Here is a 13,304-nt window from a genome sequence, read left to right as displayed (position 1 = left end):
ATTTCTCCAAGGCATTTGATCTAATACTACATGAAATTCTGATTTTAAAATATGCATTATATGGAATTAATTAACTTTTGAGTGCTTAACTTTGTGACCTTAGTAATATTAGTTTAACTGACTTTTTGTGTGTAATTTCCTAGATTTCTAGGAAAGCAAACTGAAAAAAACAAAAATCCAACTGTGTGGCATCATATTGACATCCACATGGTTCATGAGTGGAGTTGGAAACTTTAGATTCACCACATTGATTTCTTGAGCTAACAAACTAACTGATAGCAATAGTAAGTTATCCTCCTCTATGAGGACAAGTACGAGAAGGAGATAAAACACAGTTTGTTAGTGGATGTCACACATATTTGTTGGCCTAAGAGGAATAGTGAAACTCGGGAACTTTGGAGTCCATTCCATGCTCTGCCCATTTACTCCCAAGCTCGACTCTTCTGTCTCATCCACTCCAACCTGTCTCAGTCCTGTCTCTTTCCCACCCTGGCTCCTGATTTCAGTCAGTTCTTTTTCTCTGCCCAGTCCCAGTCTCCTCTCAGGTTTCTCATTCCAGTTTCCTTCATAGCCAGGTGCAGTTCCCCATTCCCAGCTCCTTATCCAACTTGTTCCCAATCCTAGTCCCCCTCCCTGGGCTCCTCATCCAAATTCAATCTTCCACACCACCCTCTCCCTTGTTCCCATCTCTCGGCCACACAGTCCCAGTTCTCCTCCCACACTTCAGCCTCCTGTCAGATGTCTATCCTCTCCCATATCCTTGTTTACCTGCACTGGTTCCTAGTCCCAGTCTCCTTGTCCAGTTTCCCTCTCTCCCCCATGTCATCATCTGAGCAGTCTCACCAACGAACTGTCTCCCAGTCATCCTCCACATTTCCCTGACTGGCTTCCAGTCCAATTCTGCTTGCCCAACCAGTTCCAGCATCTCTCCCTCCCCCGCCCCCGGGATCCCAGTCCCAGCCTCAGCATTTGCCACCACTCCCCTTGCTCCCTGTCCTAGTCTCCTTGCCCTGTCAGTCCCAATCTCCTTACTCAGCCAGTCACAGTTTTTCTCTCTCTCTCTCTCTTTACACGCCAGTCTCACCAGACTCCTTGCCCCAAACCACTCCTTCCCTCTCCAGCCCGGTTTGGCTTTTGTCCCCGCTGCATTTGAATCAGACATCCTTCTCCTCCTCCTCCTCCACATTGCCTGAGAGCCAGAAGGGGGTCACTGATAGCCCAGGAGGTAAAGGCTCTTTGCTCTCAGCTCCAATGCCCAGCCCTGTCCTGGTCAAAAGGAGGTGGAAACAACTATTACAAGTTTCAGAGTAGCAGCCGTGTTAGTCTGTATCCGCAAAAAGAACAGGAGTACTTGTGGCACCTTAGAGACTAACAAATTTATTAGAGCATAAGCTTTCGTGGGCTACTGCCCACTTCTTCAGATGCATATAGAAGAAGAAGAAGTGGGCAGTAGCCCACGAAAGCTTATGCTCTAATAAATTTGTTAGTCTCGAAGGTGCCACAAGTACTCCTGAACTATTACAAGGAAAGTCCATCTTGGCTAGTGCAGCCCTGCTGGGGTGAGCTTACTCAGTTACTCTTGGGGACAGTGCATGCACAGTCTGGTCAGCACCAGAAGCTCTGAGAGGCTTGAGCATGCTCATGGAGGATTAAATCTTCAGATAGCTTAGGTGTTAAACTGTAGCAAGTCTGTACTGTGCATGTGCAAACTGCAGTTTTTCAAAGACTTATAACTAAGGCTAAGATTTAGTCATGGGCAGATCATGGGCAATAAACAAAAATTGACGGCCCCATGACCTGTCCATGACTTGTACTATATCCCCTGACTAAATTTTTGGTGTTCTAGGGGACTCTGGGAGCTCAGCTGCTGCTCTGGAGAGGGGCTCTGGGGCACCCGCTGGTGCTGGGGGGGGGGGGGGGGGGAGGCAGCACAGGACCACCGCCATCGGTGCTGGCAGGGGGCAGCACGGGACCTCACATCCTCTTCAGTGAAGATGGATGCAAATGGCCTTATCTTCCTTAAGTGCACCTTTTAGCACCTGAATTGTCCAGTGGCCCCAGTTTGTTTGGCAAGCTTCCTGCTTTTGATGTACTTAACACCATTTTTGCTGTTAGTTTTTGTGTTTTTTGCTAGCTTCTCTTCAAATTCTTTTTTGGCCTGCCTAATTGTACTTGACTTACCAGAGTTTATGCTCCTTTCTGTTTTCCTCACTCGGATTTGACTTCCAATTTTTAAAGGATGCCTTTTGTCTCTCGTCATCTCTTTTACTCCGTTTAGCCGTGGTGGCACATTTTTGGTCCTCTTGCAGTTTAATTTATTTGGGATATACGTTTAGTTTGAGCCTCAATTATGGTGGGGTTTTTTTTAGAGTTTCTATGCAGCTTTCAGGCATTTCACTCTTGTACCTGTTCCTTTTAATTTCCATTTAACTAGCTTCCTTAATGTTATGTAGTTTCCCTCTTTGAAGTTAAATGCTACTGTGGTAGGTTTCTTTGGTATTTTCTTGAATCATAGAAGATTAGGTTGGAAGAGACCTCAGGAGGTTCTAGTCTAACCCCCGGCTCAAAGCAGGACCAACCCCAACTAAATCATCCCAGCCAAGACTTTGTCAAGCCAGGCCTTAAAAACCTCTAAGAATGGAGATTCCACTACCTCCCTAGGTAACCCATTCCAGTGTTTCACCACCCTCCTAGTGAAACGGTTTTTCTTAATATCCAACCTAGACCTCCCCCACTGCAACTTGAGACCATTACTCCTTGTTCTGTGATCTGCCACCACTGAGAATAGCCTAGCTCCATCCTCTTTGGAACCCCCCTCCAGGTAGTTGAAGGCTGCTATCAAATCCCTCCTCACTCTTCTCTTCTGCAGACTAAAGAAGCCCAGTCCCCTCAGCTTTTCCTCATATGCCATGTGCCCCAGCCCTTATTTTCGTTGCCCTCCACTGGACTCTCACCATTTTGTCCACATCCTTTCTGTAGTGGGGAGCCCAAAACTGGACGCAATACTCCAGATGTGGCCTCACCAGTGCCAAATAGAGGGAATAATCACTTCCCTCAATCTGCTGGCAATGCTCCTGGTAATGCTGCCCAATATGACGTTAGCCTTCCTGGCAACAAGGGCACACTGACTCATATCCAGCTTCTCGTCCACTGTAATCCCCAGGTCCTTTTCTGCAGAACTTCCGCTTAGCCAGTTGGTCCCCAGCCCATAGCAGTGCATGGGATTCTTCTGTCCTATGTGCAGGACTCTGCACTTGTCCTTGTTGAACCTCATCAGATTTCTTTTGACCCAATCCTCCAATTTGTCTGGGTCACTCTGGACCCTATCCCTACCCTCCAGCATATCGACCTCTCCCCCCAGCTTAGCGTCATCCACGAACTTGCTGAGTTTGCAATCCATCCCATCATCCAGATCATTAATGAAGATGTTAAACAAAACCAGCTCCAGGACTGACCCCTGGGGCACTCCGCTTGATACCGGCTGCCAACTGGACATCGAGCCATTGATCACTATCCATTGAGCCCAAAGATCTATCCAGCTTTCTATTCACCTTGTAGTCCATTCATCCAAATGTTTCCCAGGATGTTAAATTTAATTACATTATGGTTGCTATTACTGAGCAGTTCGGCTATATCTACCTCTTGGACCAGATCCTGTGCTCCACTTAGGACTAAATCATGAATTGCCTCTCCTCTTGTGGGTTGCAAGACTAGCTGCTCCAAGAAGCCGTCATTTATGTTATCTAGAAATCTTATCTCTGCATTCCGTCTTGAGGTGGGTTAAGTTTAGAGAGGGAGTGTGAGCGCCAGGTACACTTAACAAACATTCTCTAAACTCCCTCGCAAAACACCCCTTTTTGCTGCTCCTGTTTGTGGCTTTTCTGGTCGCTTAGGAGCTGGCTTTTTAAAGCCCTGCTCTTCCTATCAAGGGAACCTATAGGGATTTGGGATCAAAGGATGGGAGGCTAGTGCCTTGTTAGGAAGCTCTCAGCCTTTATTTTATCATTATTTTTATCCATATTTTGCCCAGGATCTATGTCAGACTTATAGGTTTATATTTACCCAAGTCATCCTATTTACCCTTTTGAAGTATCGGCACAATATTAACTTTCTACCAGTTTTCTAGAACTTCCCTGGTATTCCAAGACTTATTGAAAATCAACATTAAAGGTCCACTAAGCTCCTCAGCCAGCTCATTTAAAACTTTTGAATGCAAGTTATCTGATTTTAAAATGTCTAACTTTAGTAGCTGCTATTTAGCATTCTCATGAATTACTGCTGGAATGGAAACAGTGTCGTCATCATCAGATGATGATAGGACTACATCATATGGCTTTTTTCCCAAATACAGAACAGAAATATTTATTGAACACTTCTGCATTTTCTATATTGATAATTGTACCATTTCCATCTAGTAATGGACAAATACCATTGTTAGGATTCTCTTTGTTCTTAATATACTTAAAAAACATAATGCTGCTGATCATTGTTTTCTCCTTGTGTTCCTTTGCTTTCCTTATACATTTTCTACAATTCCTAGCTTCAGATTTATATTTATGATTATCAACTGTCCCTTTTTTCACTTTCCCTCCAAGCCAGGTCTTTTTTTTTTTTTTACCCGTACAACCTTCTTCCTAGACTGTAGCTTTTGGGACATCTAGTAAAGTGTTCTTAAACAATTCCCAATTACATTCACATGTTTATAGTTGAATTCTTCCTCCCAGCTGATTTGTCTCATAATTGTTTTCAGCTTAGTGAAATTGGTCCTTTCAAAGCAGCATTTATATACCTTATTGGTCTGGCCTTTATTCCGTTTGCACATTATAACTGACAAAGTCATGATCCTTGTACCAAAGCTACTACTAATTTTTAGTTCTGTGATCGGTGGTTCTTTATGTATCAAGACAACATCTCATATCGAATTCCCGCATGCTGGATGCAACACTTCTTGAGTTAGGAAATTTTTCATCCAAGGGTGTTTTGGTACTGGTAGCATGAGACTTCCAGCAGTCACTTAGATTGAAGTCCCCAATGATCAGGATTCCCTCTCCCTCAGTTCCTTCTTACCCCCGGTGATGGTGCTGGAACATCTCCTTGCCTTGGCAAGCTTACCTTTCTCAACTGTACCTAGTTGCAAATGTCATGTAGATAGTTTATAGAAAGCTTGTATAGTTTTATTAGTTCCCTTAGTGCTAAATTAAAAATAGTTTGTTAGTCCCGTACGGGACTTAGCTATGCCAGGCAGTGATCTCCATCAGCGCTGTCTGAAGCGCTTGGGGGAAACCCACGTGAGTGACAAGTGTGGCATTTGTAAAAGCTTTAAGCCGCGAACCAAAAAGGAGCGGGACATTCAACTTAGAGTGCTCCTTATGGAGTCGGCAGTCACATCGGCCTCGGAGCCAGCTAGATCAGACTCCGCTCCAAGCACCGCAGCATCGGTATGGAGTGCACCACGGGCACTGACCTCCAACTGGCGTTCTCCTACGTCCCATAAAGGGAAGGAGAGAGCCGGGAGAGAGCAAAGACCCACACGGGGCAGTTCCTCCTCCTCAGGATGGTGGCCAGACACCAGGGCCCATTGATCTGTCGAGCCTTATACGAGACCTCATACGAGACCTGCCTGCCACCCTGGCAAGTGGCAGAGACACTCAGCACCTGGCAGTGCCATCCATGCTAGAGGCCTTTCAGGCTACCAAGGGCATATTGTCCCTTCCAGTGCTGCCCACACCAGCCAGCGAGGTTCCCCATTCGAGGGGTAAACCTGCCCTGGGGTCTTTTCAGCGATCCCCATCTGTGTGGCACCACTCCCTGCCGCAGAGCGTGCCCCGCCAGTGCTTACCTAAGCAATGCCAGCCCCCAGATACAGGTCGGCTTACCTGTCAGAGTTTCCAGCTTCACTCCCTGGACTGTAGACAGCGGTCCCCGGGATCTCGGCGCTGATCGCCAGCTGTCTAGTGCAGACCTGTGGAGGCACATCGCCAGTCCCCAGAGTCCTGGCACCGGTCCCCGAAGCATCCATGTCGCTCTCCAATCTCGCAGCACCGCTCCAGAGTTGAGACGCTGGTCCCCGGAGTCTTGTCACTGGTCTCCAGATTGCTGGTACGGGTCTCCAGAGGCATGCCAATGGTCTCCCACGCTGAGATGTCGATCCTCTCCCTCCCGCTCTCATTCCCGGTCAATAGAGCGACACCGATCTCAAAGCATGAGGCGTCGATTGATAGGTTACTGTCACTGATCCGCCAAACGCCGCCACCAGTCACCGAAGACATGGCACCAAGAGCTGGTATTCTGGTACAGGTCCTCAATGGATACCCAGGGAGAGGGCTGATGGGAACGGGGTAGACAGATGGCAGCAGTACCGCTCTGGTCCCCCAGACAAGTGTCCCCCTCCTCAGGCTCTGAGAGTGAGGTCGAAGAACTGCCTATGAGACAAGGCCAACCACTGGGGGCATTGGCATTCCCCTCGGTGCCACCAGCAGACACATACCCCAAGGCCAGTGGCCAGCTCCCTAGCAGCTATGGAACCCATGGGGGTTTCCTCAACCATCACAGGGGCACCAGTCAGTCTCAGGGGCATCTGGAAAATGGTCGGCGACAGTCTCCCATCCGTCTCCTGACTTGGAAGCAGAGTCGGAGCAAGGTCCCTAGGAACAGCCTGTCTCAGTGGAAGCTCCCCTGGAGGAGGGAACAGAGTTGGCTGACCCGCCTATACCCACCTCCTCATCCTCCTTGCCCAATGAGGATAGCGGGACCGTCCCACGCAGTTCCCCAGGATGATGTAAAGGCTCACCAAGAGCTTCTAAAGAGAAGGCATTGAACCTGGGGCTGGAGGCCGAGGATTTGGCAGAATCCTCTGACTCCCTAGTTGTATCAGCAGCCAATGAGCATGATAGACAGGGCCAAACAGGATCGACCCCTAAGAGCTTTGATCGCTTTGGCAGAAAAATTTATTCTATGGCCAGCTTCCAGTTAACAGTGGCCAACCATCAGGCCCTACTCAGCCATTATGATTTTAACATTTGGCAGTCCATGGCCACGTTCGTGAACTCGCTGCTGGAGGAGCCCAGGAAAAAGTTCCAGGCTATCCTTGATGAGGGTAGGGCTGTGGCCAGGGCAAGCCTCCAAGCAGCCTCAGATGCAATGGACTCCATGACCTGGACCATGGCTTTGGCCATTTCCATGAGTCGTGCGTCCTGGGTACAGTTATCGGGCCTGTTGATGGAGGTTCAGCAGTCCATTCAGGACCTCCCGTTCGATGGCCTGGCACTGTTCTCGGAACAGACAGAAAGCAAGTTATGTGGCCTGAAGGACTCTAGGGCCTCTGGGCCTTTACACACCAGTACCTGTGAGAAAGTGGTTCAACCCACAGCAGTGCCCCTAGACTCTACCCGAGCCAGAGTCTTCCTGACAGAGGCCAGGTTCAGGGCAATATCAGATCTGATCACCAGCGTCACTGCCCATCTGCTCACCACTGCCCGAGTCTGTCTCAGACTATTGGGGCACATGGCCACATGCACATACGTTGTTCAGACTACGTCCTCTCCAGATGTGGCTGACATCAGTCTACTCCCCAGCCAGGCATCACCTGGACAAGCTCCTCACGATCCCACCGCGAGTACTTACCTCCCTGTAGTGGTGGTCTAACCCAGTGCTAGTGTTGGAGGGTATGCCGTTTGCGAGCCTGCGACTCACGGTCTCCCTGATATTGGATGCGTCCGACCTCAGTTGGGGAGCACATCTCGGTATGCTTCAGACTCAGGGGCTATGGTCGCGAGAGGAGTTGGCGCTCCATATAAACGTCAGGGAACTCCAAGCCATCCATCAGGCTTGCAGAGTGTTCCTTTCCCAACTGTCTGGTCAGGTAATGCAGGTGCTGATGGACAACACGGCCTCCATGTTCTACGTCAACAGGCAAGGGGGGGCTCATTTGTAGGCTCTGTGCCAGGAAGCCCTTCATCTGTGGGACTTCTGCATTCAGCATGCAATCCACCTGGAAGCCTTGCACCTCCCTGGCATCCGGAACACACTAGTGGATCACCTCAGCAGGTCCTCTTCTATCATCATGAGTGGTCTCTTCACTCGGACGTCATCAGGATGCTCTTCCAAAAGTGGAGAGCTCCCCGAGTGGACCTGTTCGCCACCAGATAGAACAGAAAATGTCATCAGTTTTACTCTCTCAAAGTCTCGGCAGGGGCTCGATTTCCGATGCCTTTCTCTTGTCCTGGTCAGGAGACCTGAGGTATACCTTCCCGCCTATTCCACTCATCAGCAAGGTCCTCTTGAAAATCAAGAGAGAGAAGGCACAGGTCATTATGATCGACCCGGCTTGACCTCACCAACATTGGTTGGGCATGCTCATGGACCTGGCTGTAACAGCCCCGTGGGCACTTCCCAGCTGCCTGGACCTTCTCTCGCAGGATCATGGTCAGTTGATGCACCTGAACCTCGCCTCTCTCCACCTCATAGATTGGATGCTGTGTGGGTGAATCCAGAGGACCAAGCCTGCTGTAATCAGGTGCAGCAAGTGCTCTTGGAGAGCAGGAAGCCCTCCTTCCACCAGAGCAACTTACCTAGCAAAATGGAAGAGATTCTCCTGCTGGGCATCAGAACAGAATATCCCCCCCCAACCCAGTTGTCACTGCAGTCCATTTTAGATTACCTGCTTCACTTAAAGCACTGGGGTCTCACCTTATCTTCAATCAAGGTTCACCTGGTGGCCATAGCTGCCTTCCATCCTCACGTTCAGGGTAGATCAGTATCCTCTCATGAGATGACAATCGGGTTACTAAAAGGCCTTGAAAGACTCTTTCCGCCAGTCTGGGACCTCAACCTGGTGCTCACCAGACTCACAGGCTCGACCATTGAGCCTATGTCTTCTTGTTCCCTTTCCCATCTGTCAAGGAAGGCCACATTCCTTGTAGCTATTACCTCGGTGAGGTGAGTCTCTGAGATTAAAGCCCTTACTTTGGACCCCCCATACATGGTATTCTACAAGGACAAGGTTCAGCTGCAGCCCCATCTGGCCTTCCTGCCAAAGGTTGTGTCACACTTCCATGTCGGTCAGGATATTTTCCTCCTGGTGTTCTGCCCAAAGCCTTACTCAACCAATGGGGAGAGGCATCTGCATACCCTAGATTGGGGTCGGCAACCTTCAGCATGCATGCCAAAGGCGGCACGCGAGCTGATTTTTAGTGGCACTCTGCTGCCAGTCGGGGGGCCGGCAGCCAGGACCCTGCCTGGCCGGGGCCAGCAGACAGAATCCCAGACCAGCAGCAGACTGAGCGGCTCAGCCCGCTGCCGGCCTAGATGGACGGAACCCCGGACCGGCAGCAGACTGAGCAGGGGGGCCGGCAGCTAGGATCCCGGCTGGCAGGGGCCGGTGGATGGAACCCTAGACTAGCAGCGGGCTGAGCCGCTCAGCCCGCTGCCGGTCTGGGGTTCCATCTGCCGCCCCCCGCTGCCGGTCTGGGGTCCCAGCCGCCGGCCCCTGCCAGCCAGGGTCCCAGCCGCCGGCCCCTGCAAGCCAGGGTCCCAGCCGCCGGCCTCGCTCAGCCCGCTGCCAGTCTGGGGTTCCATCTGCCAGCCCAGGTAAATGTAAAATGTATTACTGGCACGCGAAACCTTAAATTACAGTAAATAAATGAAAACTTGGCACAGCACTTCTCAAAGGTTGCCTACCCCTGCTCTAGATGTCGGGCGTGCCCTGGCTTTCTACTTGGAGCGTACCAAGCCTTTCCACAGATCAACTCAACTCTTTATTGTGATAGCTGACAAGATTAAAGGCCTTCCAGTGTCTTCTCAGAGGATTTCGACTTGGATCACCACCTGCATCTGTACCTGTTATGAGATAGTGCTGTGCCTCCACCGATAGTGAAGACTCATTTTACAAGGGCTCAGGCATCTTCATCTGCCTTCCTGGAGCATGTTTCCATCCAGGATATCTGCAGGGCCACAACATGGTCTTTAGTACACACGTTCACGACGCATTATGCCATCACCCAGCAGGCCAGAGATGACGTTGGCTTTGGCAGAGCTGTGTTGCAATCGACATGTCTATGAACTCCTACCTGCCTCTGGAAGTACTACTTGAGAGCCACCTACAATGGAATGGACATGAGCAAGCACTCGAAGAAGAAAAAACGGTTACTAACCTTTCATAACTGTTCTTTGAGATGTGTTGCCTATGACCATTCCATGACCCGCCCTCCTTCCCCTCTGTTAGAGTTCCGGCAAGAAGGAAGTTAGAGAGGGGGGAGCCGGTGGTGCCCCTTATACTCGCACATACGCGTGCCACTCCAGAGGGCACCAGAGCCGGTCCCCTACAGATAGCACTCAGGGAAAAACTTCCAGCACCAATGCATGTGGCAAGCACACATACCTACAATGGAATGGACATGAGCAACACATCTCGAAAAACAACAGTGATGAGAGGTTAGTAATTACTTTTTTTCAAATAGATATATGCTTATGGATCCACTCATCCTGTTCCCTACTGTGATTTTGGTGGTCTGTAGCAGACACCAGCTAATACCTCATCTTGTGATTTGTCTGTTAGGACATTGATCCATAAGCATGCAAGATTACTGTCTTCCAAGTTCTCTGTGATTCAAACACATAATGTCCCCTTTTGCCTACTCCATATTTCATAGGTAAGTTATAAGCATTGAGTTTTATATTCCAATGTTGTTAATCATCCCACTAGGTTTCAGTAATACCAACTAGATCGAATTTATGTTCATAAATGAACCAAGTCCAGTTTGTTATCCAGGCTAGTAGCACTGGTGTAGAGCCAATTAAAGAATTTCTTCTCTTCGTGGCCTTTGATTCCTTTGATTAATTTTGTTCTCAACATCTCGATTTTGTGCTAAGAGTGTTCATATTGTCCCTCTTTTTACCCTCTCCTTTGTTATTAGTTTAACACACACACCCCGATTATGCCAGCCAGCCTGACTCCAAGGAAGTTGGTTCCCATTCTACTTAGATGGAGGCCATCCAAACTGTACAGTCTCCTCTCATCATAACAGGTGGACCAATGTTCCACAAAAATAAAAAGGGCCCATGTCGTCTTAATAGCAATATTCCCATGGATATCCATGGAAGCAGGATCAACCCCTAAACTTTTATCAAAACCTAGATCCTTACAGTCAGTCTGAGCTGAACGACCAAGGATCAAACTATCCTCTCCCCCAAAGGTCCTTCCAAACCAAGATTGAAGTTGAAAGAACAACCAGGTTTTGCACTGATACTTTCTGTACTATGTCTAGTCTGTGGATATACAGAAGACTTCAGACTCCTGAACTTTGTAAACACAGCACTAAATTCACTTAAAATATTAGCCCAAAATATAGTACCTTTTTAAAAAATAAATTACAATTCTGCATAAGAAGAGCCCTTACAGAGAAGTATTCTAGCAAATGCGAATTACATAACCACATTCTATTGCATTTTATTTTTACATGCAGTTTCCTTTATATCCTTTATCCTCTTAAAACCTGTTAACATCAGGCAACCACACTAGAAAGAAAATGTCATAGGAAAGTTCTGCAACTTTTAGTATAAATTCATCATAATATAAACATTTCCATGACAATTACTCAGAAAACTGAAAACAGCTGACCCTGCAGTGCCCTACCCACCTGCTGGATTATATTTAGTGGCATGCATGGCAAATTTTCCTCAGTAAATACAGTAATGAATAAAACTTTGTCATCTCTTTCTAAAAAAATCTTTGTCTAAAAGTTTACCTCTCAGAAGCAATATTTCTAAAATGTAAGACAATATGAACTTTCTTGAGGCCAAGTGTTCTATTCATGCCTTTATTATCACAAATATGAACTATTGTAATGTTCTATAATGACTTGTTAATAGTAGGTTCATAAAAGTTCGGATGTCTGAATTGCAGCAGTTTATGTCCTGAATAAAAGTGGAAAATCTAGGAGAGCTTCAGTGTTAAGATCTGTTTTTAAAATGTTTTCATTGTTTAAAAAATTAGTTTGGGGCAGTATGTACCCTAGTCTGCTGTGCTCAGTTTACTCATGACAGCTTCCATTCAATGAACTAATTATTACAAATCTTCTGGGTGAAAGTAAAAACTCACAGGGACAAGGACTTCAGCAATTGTGGCTCAATATGGAACTCTTCCAAATCACATTAAAAAATCAGTGTGCCAACATTTTTAAGGCTTGATGAAAGCTTGCCTCTTTAATGTTGCTTTTCGTAGTTGCCTGCATTATTGCTGGCTGCAATGCCCTGTTTGTTGTTGTTTATGTGTATTTGTTTTACCCTTATGCAGTATAAAGTCTGCTTAATGAATGGTATTATCTATGATAAAAATTAATGATAAAATATTATCTTCTTTGCAGTGTGCTGGCCTTGAGCCAAACTCTACTCTTCCCTGATTTGATATAAGTCTGAAGCAGCTTCATTCAGTGACATTTAAACCAGTCGAGCAGAATTTGGGCCCTGACCATTTCTGTTTGAATGTTTTATAAGGAGGTAGTTTTAAAGCTTCAGAGAAGACTATTCCTCGTTCTGTTGTTGTTTTAATTTGGGCTACAGGGAGTTAAGATCACACATGAAATTTAGCAAGTATTGTGGGTGCATCTTCTCTTAGTAAGCATATGTCCACATAAGAAAATGGGACCTTTTAAAGTGTTGCAAATTATGACCCCAAAATCATTAGTCACATTGAAAATGTTGGCACCTAAATTTAATAGGTCATAACCTGCATTTATAAGCCAGAAAATGCAATTGGAGATATAGTTCAAAGTGATTTTCTTGTCCCTTGAAGACAATCTGTTATATTGAATTTGCTATCCTTTGAGAAGCATGGTTGATTCTCAGTGGAAAACTACTAGACTCTATGCTCTGTGTTGGTTATAATGGAGGGAAAATAAAATAAAATCATACAAGGGCTAAGGAAAGAAAGGTGGTCATATTTTAAAAGGTGGACTAGAGACTCATTTAAAAAACTTGCGTACAGTGGTGTGTGTGTCGTAAGAGGAACTAATTTAATCCCAGTAAGAGTAATGACTGCTAGTTCGTTTACAAACTCAAGTCCCTGGTTTGAACTAAGAGATAATGGTCAATGGCTAAGGTTATACTTCATCAGAGTACTGTAGGCTGACTAATGAAATATGGCTTGAAATATGGGGTTGGGGTTGGGGTAGTTATATGGCGGAGGGATAGCTCAGTGGTTTGAATATTTGCTTGCTAAACCCATAGTTGTGAGTTCAATCCTTGAGGGGGCCCCGTTTAGGAGTCTGGGGCAAAAATCTGTCTGGGGATTGGTTCTGCTTTGAGCA

General features: G+C 47.0%; 1 protein-coding gene across 2 annotated transcripts in view; it reads left to right on the top strand.

The window, feature by feature from the left end:
* VIPR2 (vasoactive intestinal peptide receptor 2) overlaps positions 1 to 13,304 on the top strand; it is a 233,988-nt gene that overhangs the window by 178,993 nt on the left and 41,691 nt on the right. The gene's annotated exons all lie outside the window — the stretch shown is intronic.

The sequence above is a fragment of the Chrysemys picta genome, chromosome 2 (genome assembly GCF_011386835.1).
Source record: "Chrysemys picta bellii isolate R12L10 chromosome 2, ASM1138683v2, whole genome shotgun sequence".
NCBI classification, from domain to species: Eukaryota; Metazoa; Chordata; order Testudines; family Emydidae; genus Chrysemys; species Chrysemys picta.
The sequence above is the reverse complement of the archived record's forward strand: the minus strand, read 5'-3'. Positions and strand labels throughout refer to the sequence as shown.